Raw genomic sequence first — 7,255 nt, 5'->3', positions numbered from 1 at the left:
TTGTATTCCATCTTAATAATAATGATCTAATTTGTTACAAAATATGCAAACATTTTGGTCAAGACTGTATATGTCTTTCGTGTTTTTCAAGAAATTAAAAGCTAGACTACACGTTCGATTTTGATAAGACCGTGTACATTTGTTATTTTGCTATTTTACTTGATTTAATAATGTTTTATTGCACGAATGTCAAAAATTATGTTTAAAACCTTTCATAAAGTACGTACTATATTTATAAAATCAATAATTTGAATTTATGTGGAGCATAATGAATTAGTTTTGGGCTACACATCCCAAACCAGCTGAGCCGTAATTGCGAGTACTGCCGAGATATCGTTAACAATGAAAGTATTCGTCTAATAAATCAATGCATTTAACCCAATAAGAGTTTTCCACTGACTAGTTTACACCATAAGTCAACTACTCTTACCAGTTTACATAATAAATCAACCACTTTTGCTAGAATATAAAATATAAATAGGGCAACATTGTGCAATATATGTTATTCTAAAATATAGACAAAACAACGTTTACATTACAGAATAAAATTAAAAAAAAGAAATAAATGACTCTATATGTTTCGATAGCTTCCGCTACCACCATCAGGAGTAAAAACCTACACGAACCAGCGGGTTTTTATATAAGAATGTTCGGACTCACTGTAATTCACTTGGGTGACATGAATACTGCACATATGAAGTTAATATTTCCCTTCAAAGTTCAGCACTATCACCAGTCAACTCTTCATCACTATTTAACAATTGATTATTTAATTTACATTTACAACACAAAATTTCAATAGATTCTCTAATATTAAACTCACTTACTGTATTGGGTTCATTTAAATTTATTGTTTTATGCCACTGTATTGAGTGACCAGTTTCAGCAACGTGTTCGGCCAGCGGAGAAATTAACATCTTGTTATTACGTACATAACCTTTATGTTCATTACTGTGATATTTCAAAATACTTTTAGTTTAACAAATATATCTTGTTACATTCACATATAATTTGATATATACCTTTTTTATCTTTGGTGCTAGGAATTATTGTTTTAATTTTATTAAACAGATTAAAAAAGGAAAAAATTATTTTTTCTAAATACGTTGGTAACTTGACTAGTTATACCGTTTACATATGTTAATATAACTATACTATTACTGTATTTTTATCATAAACATTATTTAATTTGGTGCATTGCTTAGTGAAATTTCAAATGTATTTTCTTTGTATTAAACGTTGAATTATATCAACAGTATAACCTCTATCATTAGCAATCACTTTTATATAATTTAATTAATTTTTTAAATCAATGGGATCGGAACAAATTTTAAGTACTCTGTTTATATAAGTATGAAAAGCTGCTAACTTTTGAGAAAATGGATGACACGATATTTGATGTGGCGGCATAGAAACTGAGTAAGGTTTTCGGTAAAAAGTTGTAGAAATAGTTTCATAATTATTTCTTTTTACAAGTACGTCTAAGAAAATAAACAATTGTCTTGTTCAGTTTCATATATAAACTGGATAACTTTCAAAAGGTCAACATTATTTAGGTAATCAACAAATATATTTAATTCGGTATCTCCATGCCGCCAAACCAAGAAGGTGTCATCAACAAATCTAATCCAACAATCAGGGTTAAAAATTGCATTATCAAAAGCAATACGTTCAAAATTGTCCATATAAAGATCACATAGGAGAGGAGAACCCATGGCTAATCCATTATTTTGTTCATAATATTTCTCATTAACTTGGAAAAACTAATTTTCAACACGTACTCTGGTTAGGTTAAAAATGTCAACAATTTCAACAGGGGAAAGGAAGCTTGAACTAATTTATCATGAAAACAATTAATAGCATATTCTACGGGAGCTTTAGTAAACCCAAGTGAATTACAGTGAGTCCGAACATTCTTATATAAAAACCCACGGTTCGTGTAGGTTTTTACTCCTGGTGATGGTAGCGGAAGCTACCGAAACAAATAGTCATTTCTAATAAAAAAAATATATTGTGTAATGTAAACGTTGTTTTGCCTATATCTTTAAACACTTTGGCTAATTTACATCATAAATCAACTACTCTATCTAGTTTACATTATAAATCAGCTACTTTGGCTAGCTTACATTATAAAACAACTACTCTGGTTAGTTTACATTATAAATCAACTACTCTATCTAGTTTACATCATAAATCAGCTACTTTGGCTAGCTTACATTATAAATCAACTACTCTATCTAGCTTACATTATAAATCAACTACTCTGGTTAATTTACATTATAAAACAACTACTCTGGTTAGTTTACATTATAAATCAACTACTTTGGCTAGCTTACATTATAAAACAGCTACTCTGGTTAGTTTACATTATAAAACAACTACTCTGGTGAGTTTACATTATAAATCAACTACTCTATCTAGTTTACATTATAAATCAACTACTCTATCTAGCTTACATTATAAATCAACTACTCTGGTTAATTTACATTATAAAACAACTACTCTGGTTAGTTTACATTATAAATCAACTACTTTGGCTAGCTTACATTATAAATCAACTACTCTGGTTAATTTACATTATAAATCAACTACTTTGGCTAGCTTACATTATAAATCAACTACTCATATTTACTTTAATTTCTAACTAAAGTATTTTAAACTAATAACAAACTAAGTGTTTTGGTATAGATTTTTATCAGTAAGTATAGATTAAAGCGTATTTTAATATTTCATTTTCAAATTGGTGTAGAGCTTGCTTGTTTTCACAAATTATTCCTTATTTGTTTAAACCGTTTTTTGTGCGTGTACCAAAGCAATGTTTTTGAATTATAATTTACAGCGGAAGACTGTTTTCTATCGGAAATGTTAACTAGCGATTTTGGAAGAAAACGCCCTCTAATGCTAAAAAAAATTACTTTTACTAGTATCATTAGAGCGTTTTGTTTCTAAATTACAACAGCGTTCAACTAGATTAAATTTACAGTACATACTCGTCCAAGAATAAATTTCGATGACAAGATGCAAATTAAAATAATTATTTGAAGTACCTAGAAAATATTCTGAGAACATTTTTCGTGAAGGACATACGAACTCTAAGCATAATTAGAAGATGGAGTAAACCCGTATTTAGCAGAAGAAAGGCGCCTTTTATGAGACAGTGCTTCTCAACATCAGAAAATGTATTATAAGAGGTTGCAATCAAAATAGTTTTTAGATATAGTCTTCGTATTGCATAGTGCATTGCTAATATGAGTTGTTATAGTTTTGAATTATTCATTTATCGAAAAATGATTTAGACTTACAAGCGAACTTCTGGAAGAGGGCCCTATATTGTCATCTTTACCATAATAACTAATAATTGTATTCCACGTTATTACTGGCTACTTATTAAAAGATAGGCGATTTCAACCGTTTAAAGAGAACTTTATTAGCCTAATACGTCCCTGGTTTTGGAAAACTTGCATGCTGATGCTATTAAAAGACGTTGACGTAAGATTTGTTTTCTCGTAAAAATTCATCGGTATTAGACGTTCATAATGTTGAGAAATAAACTTAGCTAAGCTGAAATCTCCGCGATACCGTAGTTTAAAACGCTAATTACTTTTTACAACATTGATTGAATGTGTAGTTCTGTAATTGGCTCTATATTTTGTTGTTTGCTGCATTGGTGCGTAATTCAGAATTAAAAAAAAACATTGAACAGCAATGTGTAGACAAGAAGGAAAGAAAGCAGTTAATGTTCATGAACATATGAAATAATAACAAGTACGAAAACGATCGATGTCTTATTTACATGATTTTATTATAGTAGTGCAAATTGAGACAAAAAATAAATTACATACTTCAAAACTAACTTTATCCTTTCAATACTAAACAGAAGTTTAAATGAACTAACTATTAAATACGTTTCTAATCTCAATTAAGAATTTCAGTGAACGCATAAATAGTTTTTTATTTTTCAAACGATCAAGAGAATCTTAGATGCATAGCAGTGTGCAAAAAGTGTTGAATATTTTTAATTTCAACATATATATATATATATATATAAATGGGTTACTAATTCCAGAAAAAATTAAAATATCAGTTTTATATCAAATTTCAGTAATCATAATAAGCTTAGAAAGAAATAACAAACAATTGTAACGAAATTCCATTACTTACAATACTCTACGAATTTGAACTCAAATTAGTCACGTATGCAAACATACAGCATAATGAGACAATAGTGAGACGAAGAAACAGAAATATGAACACACATTTTAATTCGTGCGAAAGACATACAGCACTCTACATAAAATAGCAGTTGTGCTGTTGATAAATAGAGTTTGTCGTATTTGTTTGTCGATCCTACATTTTTAAGCTTTTAGAACATTTTATAAAGAATATAGTTGAAAGAATACCATTATATGACCAAATTCAAATGAAACTGTCAAAAGCAGTGCGCGCTAACTCAAAAATATTTATGGACAATGTCTTACCTCAATACACAACTGTTTCCTGAAGAGTGGGTTCAAATATATAGACTGGTAAAAACAGTCGAACTGGAATAGATGCACGTTACACAAAAAGAAAAAACCTCGAAAGAAATACGAGTGATGAGCAGAAGACATTTTATGCCACAGTCCTTTATTTTCACATTATTAAGTATAATTAGGAGTACTGTTTATCACTTAATAGGAAGCAGTATTATCACATATCCAGTTAAAAAAAATCGTATATATGTTTAACAACCTAACTGTTTAGTTATTTTATTAAGTGAGACCATGCTGATTAATTTCGTAAAGATATATATATATATATATGTTTGTGAGGGTGTATATATATAAATCCTGAGTTTAAATTCTAGACCTGATGGTCTTACTATGTTTTACTTTGTCCTAAGTAGTTTTATATTGTTTTAAAATATAAACATTCCTGGATAACTTATATAGGTCATGCTGGACTATATAAGTAAATAATGCATAAATACAATTTACATCCAGTAAATCATAAAACTGTCTTTCCTACAAACGTTAAACTGCTTATAAAATGTTTAGAGCATGCTGGCAACGTCATTCTTACGTTTTTCTTCTCGGTCATCAAAGTAACAATTTATCGATAAGGTTGTTCAGTCTGACATCAAAGTTAGACTTCTTACTAGCAGGCTTGCTATGCTTAAAAGTTTAACCAGCTGGACTTTCTCACACTGAAAAACGTACAAAAAAAGGTAATTTTCAAATATTTTTGCATCACAATAATTAATTTTCTAGAATTATAACAATATAGGTACATTGTTTTCTGTTTAATTGTAGTTGTTGGATACAGTTTGGTCTTTATCATAGCAGAAGAACTTGAAAGAATAGAAAACCAATTATAGCAAAATAAAGATCAACTGAATTTCAATATTTATACAAGATTTAAGCTGAATTTTCTATGAAACGTATAATTGTTTTAATTAAAATATTTGTTTGCGTTCCAAAACTCCTACTAGTTTTACAAGTATTTTCGAGAAGTAATGTTATTACACTAATGTAGTATTTTACTATTATAACTTTGAACTCCTGTAGTCAGCTGTGGAATTTTACACAGTTCGAGTTTTCCACCAGATATAGTTTTTGAAAATAATGGTTTTCCACACTCACATTTCTCCATTTGATTTTAAAAATTCTAGAAGCGGTTGCGTCCAATAACATTCTCATCTGTTGTAAGTATACCCTCAAAATGGGCCCGGCATGGCCATGTGGATAAGACGCTCGACTCGCAATCTGCGGGTCGCGGGTTCAAATCCCGTCACACCAAACATGCTCGCCCTTTCAGCCGTGGGGGCGTTATAATGTGACGGTCAGTCCAACTATTCGGTGGTGAAAGAGTAGCCCAAGAGTTGGCGGTGTGGTGATAACTAGCTGCCTTCCCTCTAGTCTTACACTGCTAAATTAGGGACGGCTAGCGCAGATAGCCCTCGTGTAGCTTAGCGAGAAATTCAAAACAAACAAACAATCTTTGAATAAGCTAGGAAATGTTTAGGATAGACGTTTTGTTTTGTAAAGAGACTGCCATTTTAAACTGTCTTAAGGAACGAGAAATCCTTGGTGAAAAACTAGTGTTGAAGCTTTAAAGCTAAATTTAAGTAGTTTGTATGTTTAATCTTTAAACATAATTAAGAGGTAATAATAAAACAAACCACTAGGTTTTAAAACATCCTTACTATGAACGATTTCAACGTGCCACTTTTTCTCAAAAGAAAAACTTTTATATTTTAAGGTGATGAATAGGATACATGAAATAAAAACGTTCAAATAACGCTACTTTTAAAATTCAGGGCGAAAAACAAAATTAGCTACCTGATAGAAAGATTGCATAGATTCATTATTTATCAGTCTTCTTGCATTTTAGTAATTTATTACTAACATCCAGTACCTGGAAAATGAATCTGTCAATGGTTTGGCATGAGCTTCAGTTAGTGTTCTTACACTTAATTATTTTTAGCCCATAAATAATCTCACTTAAATATTACTACACTGTATAAACTTGTGTATAAGTTATAAGAAGAATCACTATTTACTTTCAATAAGTTAGTCGTCCACAGGTGTTCTAAAAAATACTTTTTTAGCTAACCAAGCCGTTTGTTAAGTAAACATTTTAGAAGCATAGTAGCACATGACGTACATAGTAAATTGATTTGAAAATTTTATTCAGGAAACTTAGGGAAATTGTTTCATTAAGCATATGAAAAATTACCCGTGAGTTTAGCATTCTAATATTTCATAATTTTTAAAATGTAAATTTGTAACATCACTTACACAATAAGATTTCTTCCGTTTTATGAAAAACACGTTATTGTATACTTATTCTGGGAGCTTCTACTTAAACATACATATACTAATCACAGCAATGACAACCATTACATAAATAATGTTTAACATTTATCCTTCAGATATTGTCCTCCTGTGGCACAGCTGTATGTCTGTGGACTTACAACGCTAGAAACTGGGTTTCGATACCCGTGGTAGGCACAGATAGTTCATTGTGTAGCTTTGTGCTTAACTACAAACAAACAAACATCTTTCAGAAGTCCATAATTTTCAGAAGCTATGATACTACAAACACACTATTCTATATTGAAGTACAAGAAAACTTAGCTTCATAAATATCTATACTGAATTCTAATGATATTGCTGTGAAAAATCGGCACCATTCATTATGAAAGAAAACCCAGAAATTTTACGTAAATATTTTTTTACACTAAAACTGTATAGATTCCATAGTGTTCTGTAAT

The 7,255-nt window shown here is 30.0% G+C and overlaps 1 protein-coding gene across 3 annotated transcripts in view; it reads left to right on the top strand.

The window, feature by feature from the left end:
* LOC106457163 (Kv channel-interacting protein 1-like) overlaps positions 1 to 7,255 on the top strand; it is a 108,906-nt gene that overhangs the window by 42,359 nt on the left and 59,292 nt on the right. The window contains exon 1 of one of the 3 annotated variants that reach the window (XM_022382987.1): positions 4,494 to 4,504. The exons of the other annotated variants lie outside the window; for them this stretch is intronic. The gene's annotated coding sequence lies outside the window, so the exon portion shown is untranslated. Of the gene's footprint in view, positions 1 to 4,493; positions 4,505 to 7,255 lie in introns of those variants that run through there. 3 annotated transcript variants of the gene reach the window in all.

The sequence above is a fragment of the Limulus polyphemus genome, unplaced genomic scaffold (genome assembly GCF_000517525.1).
Source record: "Limulus polyphemus unplaced genomic scaffold, Limulus_polyphemus-2.1.2 Scaffold298, whole genome shotgun sequence".
NCBI lineage: Eukaryota > Metazoa > Arthropoda > Merostomata > Xiphosura > Limulidae > Limulus > Limulus polyphemus.
The sequence above is the reverse complement of the archived record's forward strand: the minus strand, read 5'-3'. Positions and strand labels throughout refer to the sequence as shown.